Raw genomic sequence first — 13,629 nt, 5'->3', positions numbered from 1 at the left:
TTTAACGTTACAATAATGAATGTCTACGCCCCTACTGAGGAGACAGATGAAGATGAGAAGGATATATTTTATGCCTAGTTGGAAGAAGAAACTGGTAAAATCGAAAGGCACAATGTGAAAATAATGCTCAGAGACATAAATGCAAAAATAGAGAAAGAAGAGGTTCTAAAAACACTACCACAACAAATGTCAAAAATTATGATTTGTAGTGTTGCTCATGCTGCTAAATATTGCATTTTCGGGCAACAACAAAGTTATATCATGTGGCAGGTGTCATTAGAGCACAGTTAATAAAGTCATTTCATGGAATAATGGATAAACTAGGCACTTCCTACGCTGGTCTCATTGTGAACTCATGGCTCAATCATCGAAAATCTAGGTAGTGATGATTCCAAGCTCAGATGCAAAGAGGCCTAGGTGTTATTCTGCGATATTCAAAAGTTTTGTAGATGTGTTTCATAAACCATTCTTGAAGATTAAACTTCTGCAAGTTACCACAATGGTGCAATATCACGTAACACACAAAACATCACTTCACAATACAGAACATACTTGAAAATATCTTCCTCACTGTTAAAGTTCACATTTCATAAACTGATTACAAGTTGCGTCTTTTCAACATGACGACCAAGACTTGTCTCCAGTAACCACCTATGCGCCCAAAAATCAGTTACAAGTATGACAAGGATCATAGTGACAACAGAAAAAATACACATCAGAATAATATCATTGCAACATAAACATATTGATTTAGCAAAGTATCTCTACAATGAATGAAATGTAATAGATAGTAATGAAATGTAATAGATTAAAAGTTGCTTTAACCATATCTTTTCAAACTTGCAAAAATTACTAAATTTTGCAACAGGCCTCACTTCACTCTCTTCAGAACAGTACCTATAAATATCAAAATGTAATCTGTTAATCTGTAACATATTGTATGCAAAGAAAAAACTCATAAAAGTTTTGAATCTTCGTTACAACTATGTACATGAGCACAGAATATGTCTCCTGGCAGTATAATAAGAAAAGTATTAAAATTTTTAAACAAGAGTCCAATTGTTATTTTCAGTCCATCATTATATATACATACACACACATCTAAAAACAAAGATGATGAGACTTACCAAACAAAAGCGCTGGCAGGTCGAAAGACATACATACAAACAAACACAAACATACACACAAAATTCTAGCTTTCGCAACTAACGGTTGCCTCATCAGGAAAGAGGGAAGGAGAGGGAAAGACGAAAGGATGTGGGTTTTAAGGGAGAGGGAAAGGAGTCATTCCAATCCCGGGAGCGGAAAGACTTGCCTTAGGGGGGAAAAAAGGACAGGTACACACTCGCACACACACGCATATCCATCCGCATATACACAGAGACAAGCAGACATTTGTAGAGGCAAAGAGTTTGGCCAGAGATGTCAGTCGAGGCGGAAGTAAAGAGGCAAAGATGTTGTTGAAAGACAGGTGAGTTATGAGCGGCAGCAACTTGAAACTAGCGGAGGTTGTGGCCTGGCGGATAGCGAGAAGAGAGGATATACTGAAGGGCAAGTTCCCATCTCCGGAGTTCTGACAGGTTGGTGTTAGTGGGAAGTATCCAGATAACCCGGACGGTGTAACACTGTGCCAAGATGTGCTGGCCGTGCACCAAGGCATGTTTAGCCACAGGGTGATCCTCATTACCAACAAACACTGTCTGCCTGTGTCCATTCAAGTGAATGGACAGTTTGTTGCTGGTCATTCCCACATAGAAAGCTTCACAGTGTAGGCAGGTCAGTTGGTAAATCACTTGGGTGCTTTCACACGTGGCTCTGCCTTTGATCGTGTACACCTTCCAGGTTACAGGACTGGAGTAGGTGGTCGTGGGAGGGTGCATGGGACAGGTTTTACACCGGGGGTAGTTACAAGGGTAGGAGCCAGAGGTTAGGGAAGGTGGTTTGGGGATTTCATAGGGATGAACTAACAGGTTTTCAAGTTGCTGCCGCTCATACCTCACCTGTCTTTCAACAACATCTTTGCCTCTTTACTTCCGCCTCGACTGACATCTCTGGCCAAACTCTTTGCCTCTACAAATGTCTGCTTGTGTCTGTGTATATGCGGATGGACATGCGTGTGTGTGCGCGAGTGTGTACCTGTCCTTTTTTTCCCCTAAGGTAAGTCTTTCTGCTCCCGGGATTGGAATGACTCCTTACCCTCTCCCTTAAAACCAACATCCTTTCGTCTTTCCCTCTCCTTCCCTCTTTCCTGACGAAGCAACCGTTGGTTGCGAAAGCTAGAATTTTGTGTGTATGTTTGTGTTTGTTTGTTTGTATGTATGTCTTTTGACCTGCCAGCGCTTTTGTTTCGTAAGTCTCATCATCTTTGTTTATATATGGACATACTGACAGAGATCGAATCGGACTTCATGAAGAACAATACAAGAAACTTCTACAGAACATTCAGAGAAAATATGACTGGATATCAACCCCCCAACTTGTGCTTCAGAAGACCGGATGGAACCCTAGAAACCAATACCAAAAACAATTGTGACATTCTGGCAAAGTACTTTGAAAAACTGCTCAACACGGACCCCCCCATGGAAGAAATGACAGAAACGAGCACATACAATCCAGATAGTGAACCTCCAACTCTAGAAGAAGTTAAAGAAATAAGTCACTCAAGAATCGTAGAGCACCAGGAGAAGATGGCATCATCGCGGAAATCTGGAAGTTGCAAGACCCAGAACTCACCAAAGACATCCACAGGATCTTGGAAGACCATGAAAATTCCTGGCGACTGGAAAACTGCCCTGATACACCCACTACACAAAAAAGGTGACAAGACTGACCCGAACAACTACAGAGGAATATCCCTACTACCGGTCACATACAAGATCCTCTCTAAAGCTTTACTGAACAGACTAGAATGCCAAACCGACCACTTGATTGGGGAATACCAAGCAGGCTTCCGTAAATGGCGGTCTTGTGCGGAACAAATTTGGAACCTGAAAATGATTTTACAACACAAACAGAACCTGATCATTACCTTTGTTGACTTCAAAAAGGCGTACGACTCTATCGACCGGAAAACTCTCTTCAAAATTCTAGCAGAATACAAAGTAGACAACAAAACATGGGCTATCATAGAGCAAACTTTAACCAACACGACCTCCAAAGTAAAGTTCTGTGGGGGACTATCAGAGCCCTTTGAAATAAACACAGGTGTCCAACAAGGCGATGGCCTCTCACCTCTCCTTTTCAATCTGGTGTTAGATAAGGTTATAAAAGAATGGGAAAAATCACAACAGGGGATAACCTTAGGAAACCTACAGATTAAATGCCTGGCTTTTGCAGACGATTTGGCGATTGTCACGAAAGGTATAAAGGAAACAAAAGACGCTATTGAAAAACTGCACGAAATCGCTTCCAAAACTGGACTACAGATCTCTTACGAAAAGACACAGTTTATGAGCACAAAGAAACTCTCATCTCTGAACACAAAGTATGGCACGATTTACAAAACGGCAAACTTCAAATACCTCGGTGAAACACTACAAATGAGTGGACATAACAGAGACTCAAACGAAGAAAGAAAGACTAAACTGGACAAGGCATACAAAGTAGTGTGGAATCATTACAACAAGAAGTCTATCTCACAAAAAGCCAAATTACGCCATTACGATACGGTGGTGCTCCCCGAGGCACTATATGCAGCAGAGACCACACTAATCCTAGGGCATACACGTATCAGACAATTAGAAAAAGTAGAACGGAAAATACTTAGGAAAATATTTGGCGCAACTAACAACAATGGAATATGGATCAAGAAACCTACAAAGGAACTGTACAAACATATGGAGACAATCACAGAAAAGATTAGAAAACGCAGACTACAATTCTATGGACACCGATACAGAATGCCATCACACAGGCTGACCAAACAGATCTTTGACTGGGTAACCACTAGAAACAACAAATGGGTGGCAGAGGTAGAAAACGACCTGAACCAGCTCAACATAACAGCAGACACAATAAACGACAGAATAAAGTTCAGAAACATCATTAAGAAAAGTAAACTACATGAGATACAATGCGACAAACGAACAGGCATAAAATGGACCGAAGAACGCAAGCAAGATCACAGCCAGAAGATGAAAGAAATATGGGCAACCAAAAAGGCAATCAAGATGAAGCCGAAGACACAAAGCCGACAAGAAGCATGGACAGAGGACCGGAAACAGAAACACAGCGAGCGAATGAGGGAAGTTTGGGCAGCAAGGAAGGCAGCAAAAGGAACTGGCCATGTAGTTTAGTCCAAATGCGCTCTTTAAGGGCAAAACACCAATATATACACACACACACACACACACACTCACTGTCCATTTTACCACTGTAGTTCCTGTTCTCCTAGTTAAGTTTTTCCTCTATTACCAGGTCTGTAGGTAGTCCCTTTACATAGTTCCTTTTAACTGGTGGGTTCCTTATCTACACAGGTAGTTGACCTGAAATTATTACATAGGCTTTACTCTTCAGTTCAGTATAAGTTCCTACACAAATATTCAGTGTTATATTGTCACCAAGAATGATCAAACACTAGTAGAAGGACATAAAAGAAACAATATGAAAGATTATAATAATCTAACAATTACTCATATTCAATAAAAATTCTGTATATTACAACACACATTAAATTTCTCATTTTCTAACATTACTAAAAAAAATCTTGTTTGTGGCATGTCATAAGCAAGCTTTTATTATCCATAGGCCATCAACATTCTGGTGTGAAAGTAATTGGAATTTTTACTCTACTATAATAGAGTACGATAGTGTGTAAATAAATTTGGAAATTAATTTTAAAGTTATTCAACCAGATACAGTTAACTACATTAACATGGAAATTTGTGACCACCAGACAGCATTTAAGAAAACAATTGCTTGTTGATCTGTATTGAAGAGCATGAGGACATGGTACAATTATAGACACTGCAACAATGGAGGTGCGATACCTCAAAATATGTGGATGGAAAAGAAAAATAGAAATAGGTACTACTGGAGAGTTCAGCCTAGCCCCCTCTCATCAGCAGAAGAAGAAAAATAGAACAGAATCCGTGACAGGCAGTTGGATAAGAAATAAAAGGGGAGAATTAAAAAAATATAACTGAGAGCAGAATATCAACAACCGCCCACCAATATAAAATACAACGCAGACATGGCAGAGTGGCCAACTGTGATAATACCCCTACAGTAGCTTAAGAAACCCATCACTGATATATATTGTCTATCCCGAAATTCACCCCCCCCCCAAATACAGATCCAATCTAACTGTAGCATAAAAACCTATAATATGACATGTACAAAGGAAGAAAAGTGCTCAGGGGTACACTGAGTCTTACGAAAACAGAAGAAATATTATTGTAATATGCAAAATATCAAAAGGTTTCACACTAATCCTCAACATGTTATATACAAAGATAAAACTAAGAAAAATGAAGATTGTTAGTATCTGTGCATTGCCTCCATAGGCAGACAGAATGGTTCACCAATAATACACAAAAGAATGATTTAATTCCACAATGTGTAAGGTTCTTCTCAATTTCATACATCCCAACTGTCAAGTGGGCAAATAAGCAGGCATAGCTTGTCCATAATATTCCTATTGCAGTCTTTTCATAATGTGTCCAAGCACAAACTCTGGTGGGTTCCAGCATATAGGCTCAGAAAATATAATAACAGCAACAAAGTATTTTCAGCATAAATGGCATCAGCACATGAAGAAAATAGTCACAGATTTAAGCATGTGTACATAATAGCCTTTTCCATAAACATTGTTACCAAAGTGAGTGAGTGTTCATGACTCCACTGCTCACCACACACAACTACCCTAACAAGTCACACTACTAATACTTCAAGAGTATTTTTAAACCATAGTAAGCACAAAATATGAATGTCAAAATGTTCATTAAAATGTCTAATAACTAACATGGGTAAACTACAACTAAAATAGCACATGTCCTACGACCCAAAGAAAATAAAATGCATAAGCAACCATAAAAATATTTTCTTACATCTCGGCATATATTCAATGTATAGTACATATATTACATGTGTACATGGTTCATAAAGCAAAATCATTTTGCACTTCCTTTCAGCAATAAGTAAGCTTCAGTACCAGATATAGTTACCATATCACATGATAGGAAACAAACTTCATAAACAAAATAAAATGTGAAAAATTTTCCTTGTATTCCACGTTATTGAGATTTGCAAATTTCATTCTAGGTATCAATTCAGTCACATTCCTCAAACCAAATAGTTTCCTCGACTTTGGATAGATCAATCTGTAAGTATTTGGGTGAGGATTTTCTTTCACCTCAAATAGTCCTATATAAATGCCAAAAAAAGTGTAAAATCCTGCCTTTTGCATTGTGTCTTTTCTTTCTGTAATCTGCTTGTTTTTTCATGGTGTTTTTTACAATTTGTTCTCTCTCCTGAGGTGACAAAATCTGACGAACTGGAAAATCGATGTGTTCAGTAATAAAGCTAGTAGGTCTTTCATTAAACATAATTTCGAATGGTGAAATACGTGGTTCTTAATACAATATGTTCCGCACAACCTCCTTTTCTCTCTCATGTATTCCTCTCTACTCGATTACTGGATGGGTGATAAACTGAAATCAAAATGTTTTATTTTTTGCAGTTTCAACAAAATCTTTCCATACTTTTGTTGTAAATTGTGACCCATTGTCTGACAAGATTGCTTGTCGAGTACCTGCCTTATTGAAATTATCACTGGTTAATTTAGATGTAATCTAAATCCTTAATGGATTCAATTTGATGAATATTGAGAATATGTCAATAATCACAAAGATATAACTGTAACCTCCTTTTGACTTGGGGAGGGGTCCATAAATGTCGCAAGCTGCCAGCTCTAAAATTTTGCTGGGCAAAATATTTTGCATCATCCCTCTGCATGTTTGATTACTCACCTTTACTCTTTGGCATTGGTTACAGGCTGCTAATTTTTTCTTCACTCTTCTGGCAATATTATAAAAGTAGACGTTTTCCTGATTCTTTTGTATTCATTTGGCAGAACCACAATGTCCAAAGCTCTCATGTATATACTTAATTGTGTCTATGTGCTGCTCAGGCCAACATAGTTCCCTGTCATCCAAATCAGGTCTTAATGTTCTGAGCAGAGTCCCTTTGTGTACCTTATAATAATCATCTACCTTTTGCTTAACTTCCAAATAACGTTTTACCAATTTCCAATTTTCATCATGATTTTGGTGTCTCCTAATGTCATTACAAATTTTTAAAATTTCTCCTGCCTCTTTTATCCCCTTCAAATACATAATTTTGAAATTTTTGTCATCAATACCTGTTTCATTATCAAAATTTAGCCCAGTAGGTGACCTTGAAAGTCCATCAGCAATAACATTTTCCTTCCCCTTAATATATTCAATTTCATAATCAAATTGTTGTAAGAATAATGCCCATCTGGTGATTCTACACTCCTGTAAGTGACTTAGTGCTTTGTGGTCAGAGTAAACAATTACTTTGTGTCCAAGAAGATAATTTTTAAATTTGTTGAAAGTCCAATGTATAGCCAAAATTTCTTTTTCAGTCACAGTGTAAGTCTTTTCATACTTTTGTAATGCTCTACTAGCAAATGCAATGGAATGGTGTTAAATATGATCTCTTACTACTTTTTCCTGAAATAAGTGTGCTCCTAATCCTGTATCACTCTGCTGTCAGTCATCGAACAGAAAGGTAAAGACTTGTCAGGCCTGTATAGAATTCTGCTCTGTGAAAGTTGTTTCTTATCTTATCAAATGCTTTTTGACAATCTGATGAGCAATCCCAGACAGTATTTTCCTTTAATAGATCACATAACCAAGAAGTGTTCATAGCTTGAGTACTGACATACTTTCTGTAAAATCCAGCGAGACCAAAAAAGATTTTAATTGTTTTTTATTTTTAGGAACTGGAAAATTCTCTATAGCTTCAATTTTTTCTCTGTCAGGTTCAACCCCCTTTTCCGAAATAATGTGTCCCAAAAATTTCAATTCACTTACTCCAAATTTACATTTTTCTAACTTTAAGGTCATACCCCCTTACCTAAATTTTGTACACACCTGCGTTAGCAATTCAAAATGTTCTTCCCATGTTTTTCCAGAAATCAAAAGATCATCTACATATACAGTAAGTTTAGACAGCAGTTCATCCCCCAAAGCAAGATCTAATGCTCTAATAAACTCAGCAACAGAAACAGTTAGTCCAAAGGGTACAACACAGTAATGATAACTTTTTCCCCCATACAAAAATCCAGTGGATTTTTTAGAATTTATTTCTAAAAAATTTGGTGCAAGCCTGAAATTAAGTTTATCTGCTCATAAATTTTACACATTCAAATTTATTTAACAGTTCATCAATTATTTCTGGATGATCATTTTCTCTTTTCAAAAATTTGTTACGGTGCCTAGAATCAAGTATAAGTCTACCACCCCCTCCACGTTTGGAAACCACCACCAAAGGATTATTATAATCACTGTTACTTCTTTCGATTATACCCCATCTTCCATTTTTTGTATCTCATTCTCTACTTTTCATTTTGCAAAAGGAATACTATAAGGCTCGAGGAAAAAAGGTTCATGGTTTTTAAGGTGTAAAGTGCATTGATAATTCCTGACTCTTCCAGGTTTTTCACTGAAAACATGTTGAAATTCCCACAATAAATTTTCCAACTGTCTCTTTTGATCACTGTCCAAATTAATTGCTTCATCTACTTTGCTTTTGACTAGGTTTTGATAATTTTGACCAGAAAAATTTAGCTCAGGCTTGTCATCATAACAGTACAAATTCTCTTCATAGTCAATGTTTTCCCTGACATGATTGCAACCTTCTCCGCAGTGTATAAGAAACAGTTGTGTACACACAGTAATACTGCTTTTGGGTTCACACACAATTACTTCATCTCTCTCCAGCTAAATCCAGCACTTACCTTTAACTCCCAGACCATGCCAAACAATATGTTCTCGTCTAAACTTGGAATAACAAGACAATCCTGCTCAAATTTTACATCTTCCATTCCAAATGATAAAAATACTTGACTTTTGATGACTTTACTGTGTTTGCCTGTAGCTCCTCTTATCTTTACTCCCACCACAGGGACCTCAACAAAATTAACACTGTCTTTAATTTTATTTCTGAATTTTTCTGAAATGGCTGAAATAGGACTCCCTATATCAATTTACCCTCCAAATTGTTTTTTTTTTAGCTTTAATGAATGGACACCCTAATTCACATTCTTCTACTTTTTCTTTTAATGATTAATATAACAGGTCATTTTCAATTTCTCTAAAATTACCCTCATTATTTTCCTAAAAAGTTTTTAATAGCTTCACACACACGCATTGACACATTCATTAACATCATCTATGGATACAACAGGTTGAGCATACATCAGATATTCATTACATTTTACACTTTACCACCAGTGAGGATATAACCTTCTACAAATTTTAGCTAAATAGTTCCAAAACTCTTCCCTGTCTATTTTGTAATTGCAACTGTTCCACAATGTTTTTAAAAAAATTTCACCTTTTCTTTCAGAACTTGTATGTGGATTTAAATACTTGTTACTATTAGCTGTCACAACATTACAGTACTCTGCTACATTAGATTGGCTACACTGACTTAAGTTTATCTGTTCTTTAGATGCATGAGTGTCCACTTCCTCATTACTAACCACACTTACCTCATAATAATGCTCACAATTATCAACTTCATTATCACATAGCTTCACTACTTGACTTAAAATAATTTCGACGAATACCTGATACTCTCCCACAGCATTAATCTCACCATTACTTACCTCCGTACAACTCTCAACAACATCATTAGCGTCCATATTTTCATCAAAATCAAAACTTTCCTCATCATGCAGCCTATCCACAGTCACATTAAGTTCCATCTCTCTCTCTTCACATAACTTTTCATTTTCACTAAATAACTCGTGCAAATCAGAGCTGTAATGTTTGTCAGATACTTCAGAATTACATAGATTTTCATCTACCCAATTATGAAATTCTGGCACAATTGCAATATCCTCATCTGGCTTGTTCTCAGAAGTAGTTACCTTGTTGCTTTCAATACGATTAGTTTCTCTTATTGTATCCCAAAATTTCTGATCAGAATTTACAGTATTAATTTGGTGTTGAACACGAGTGTCTGTTATTTGTGGTGTGTATTTGTTTTGTCTTCCACTGGTTTTATTATAGTAGTAAGTTACATTTCTCCTTCTTCCTCTGTCTGTAAATTCCCAGTTGTTATTGTAGGTCCTATTGTGATTAAATTTTCTCGCCCCAAAACTGCGGACCCTCATTGAGGCGGTCCGGAGTTTTCCTGCCTGTTTTCTGTGTTGTTTGATCTCCAGTTTTGTTCCCCCCTGTTTCTGTCATCCCACTTGCTTCTATTTCCAAAATTTCTATCCCTGTCTGTGTCATTACCATTATGATCCCTACTGTTTCCCCTGTGTTGTTCATACCTACTGTCTCTGTATTCTCTCCTCTCTCCATACCTGTTTGAATACCACCCCCCATGTAATTGTTCACCATTGTTAATATTTTGCATATTCCCACTTTCTAATGCCCTATCCAATTTATCCACATATTTTAAAAAATTTTCCAAAAAATCATCAGACCCATGAACTAAATACCAATACAATTTTTCAGGTAGCCTTCTTTTCAGCGCATCTGTTTCTGTCATTTAATCAAAAGGTTTATCTAAATGTATTAATTTTCTCAATTGGTCTTTAAAAAATGCTTTCATGGTGCCCACTGTATAGGTCGCCTAGTCGTAGATATTCCTAATTGCTATAATCGCACTATTTCACTCCCATTTACGGAGCTTGTTAGCACTTGATGTTAGGTTGGCACCATTAAAATGCATTGTGGTAATCGCTGCTGCTTGCTGGATCGCTGATGTGTCTTGATGCTGATGCTGGCTCTAAATCTGGTTGTCTAGGGTTAAAAATATGAGGTCCCGTGTTTTTTATGTGCTTTTGATGGTAAAGAACGAGTGAAACCAACAAATATATAAACTTCAAATATTTATTACTTTGGTGGCCATCTTAATTCCGCTGTCCACCGAAGACCGTGACACAACACAAAGTATTACTTCCTTTACATGTTCTTTGCATTGTTTATCCACCCCAAACAATAACACACAAACACACTTTACCAAAGTGACATTCCGACTGCGCCCCCGACCCTTCTTGCTGCTGGTATTTATAACATTGTCAAAGAACTACTAAAAAGATATATGGTTTATAAGTCACATGTACATCTGTTATCATAATTTGTGCAGAAAAGTTATTAATTTGCATCGAGTGACATAATTTAATATGTTATTAAAATGACAGACAGATTTGTTGACTTGACAGAATAATTCTTTGTTACAAAAAGGCCGTTTTTTAGAAGTTTGTCAATTGACTTCTCTAATTTGCATAAATAAGTAAATAACATGAATTATTAAGAATTACATTGGTTTTCGTCTAAAATAGGATTGATTACATGAATACTGAGTGAAAACGCTCCTAGTGAACAAATAGGTTTCACTGGGTGATCTTTATTTAAGGAGATCCAAAACACCTAAGTTGGCCACTATTTTTCGTACTTCATATTAATTATTTAAGATGAACTTAATGTTTTTACATGATGACATTTGCTGTATCCGTGTGGGTCAGTTATTCAGTATAATTTAATGGGTTGACTGTTTATGGAGACATGTTATGCAATCATTGTTAACATACACAATAACTTTTCTATAATCATAAATACTCGTTAAACTGGTTGAATTTGGAGGGTATCGCATACTTCGGTAAAGTAAAGCCTTTAATATGTTCCGTTACAATACCCCCCTCAGGTAATATCATTTACAGAATGTTAATGATATTAGCCGACTAGGGCAAATGTTCCAAATGGTTAAAATTTGGAACAGTACTACTTTAATAATTTTTGTTTTGTTTTACTATGCATAATGTGTATGTATACAATGACCGTTACATCGTTTCAAAATGACTTTTTCCTGCAAATATTTTAGTTGTGGTGTTTCAAATGCACTTTGTGTTATGGCTCTCAGTATGACAGCATAATAAAAATATTTAGTAATATGTGAAAGTAAAAAAAAAAATTGTTAATCTTTGCTCCCAGTGAGCCACATGGAAAATGATCAAAAACAGACACAAATATATCACATGCGATCTTAAGATATAAAAAAAAAATGTAAATTATTTCAAAGTCAGCTCTCATTGAGTCACAGAATAATCAAGATAATAGAAGGAACATAAATATATTACATAGATGGACAGGTCAGATGTCCATAGGAAAATATTGCAACTGTCTGCTCTTTTTGAGCCACATAAAGGAAATGAAAACAAAGAACATAATTATAAGTATGGACATGATATACACTCCTGGAAATGGAAAAAAGAACACATTGACACCGGTGTGTCAGACCCACCATACTTGCTCCGGACACTGCGAGAGGGCTGTACAAGCAATGATCACACGCACGGCACAGCGGACACACCAGGAACCGCGGTGTTGGCCGTCGAATGGCGCTAGCTGCGCAGCATTTGTGCACCGCCGCCGTCAGTGTCAGCCAGTTTGCTGTGGCATACGAAGCTCCATCACAGTCTTTAACACTGGTAGCATGCCGCGACAGCGTGGACGTGAACCGTATGTGCAGTTGACGGACTTTGAGCAAGGGCATATAGTGGGCATGCGGGAGGCCGGGTGGACGTACCGCCGAATTGCCCAACACGTGGAGCGTGAGGTCTCCACAGTACATCGATGTTGTCGCCAGTGGTCGGCGGAAGGTGCACGTGCCCGTCGACCTGGGACCGGACCGCAGCAACGCACGGATGCACGCCAAGACCGTAGGATCCTACGCAGTGCCATAGGGGACCGCACCGCCACTTCCCAGCAAATTAGGGACACTGTTGCTCCTGGGGTATCGGCGAGGACCATTCGCAACCGTCTCCATGAAGCTGGGCTACGGTCCCGCACACAGTTAGGCCGTCTTCCGCTCACGCCCCAACATCGTGCAGCCCGCCTCCAGTGGTGTCGCGACAGGCGTGAATGGAGGGACGAATGGAGACATGTCGTCTTCAGCGATGAGAGTCGCTTCTGCCTTGGTGCCAATGATGGTCGTATGCGTGTTTGGCGCCGTGCAGGTGAGCGCCACAATCAGGACTGCATATGACCGAGGCACACAGGGCCAACACCCGGCATCATGGTGTGGGGAGCGATCTCCTACACTGGCCGTACACCACTGGTGATCGTCGAGGGGACACTGAATAGTGCACGGTACATCCAAACCGTCATCGAACCCATCGTTCTATCATTCCTAGACCGGCAAGGGAACTTGCTGTTCCAACAGGACAATGCACGTCCGCATGTATCCCGTGCCACCCAACGTTCTCTAGAAGGTGTAAGTCAACTACCCTGGCCAGCAAGATCTCCGGATCTGTCCCCCATTGAGCATGGTTGGGGCTGGATGAAGCGCCGTCTCACGCGGTCTGCATGTCCAGCACGAACGCTAGTCAAACTGAGGCGCCAGGTGGAAATGGCATGGCAAGCCGTT

This window comes from Schistocerca serialis, chromosome 11 (assembly GCF_023864345.2).
Source record: "Schistocerca serialis cubense isolate TAMUIC-IGC-003099 chromosome 11, iqSchSeri2.2, whole genome shotgun sequence".
Taxonomy (NCBI): domain Eukaryota; kingdom Metazoa; phylum Arthropoda; class Insecta; order Orthoptera; family Acrididae; genus Schistocerca; species Schistocerca serialis.
The sequence above is the reverse complement of the archived record's forward strand: the minus strand, read 5'-3'. Positions refer to the sequence as shown.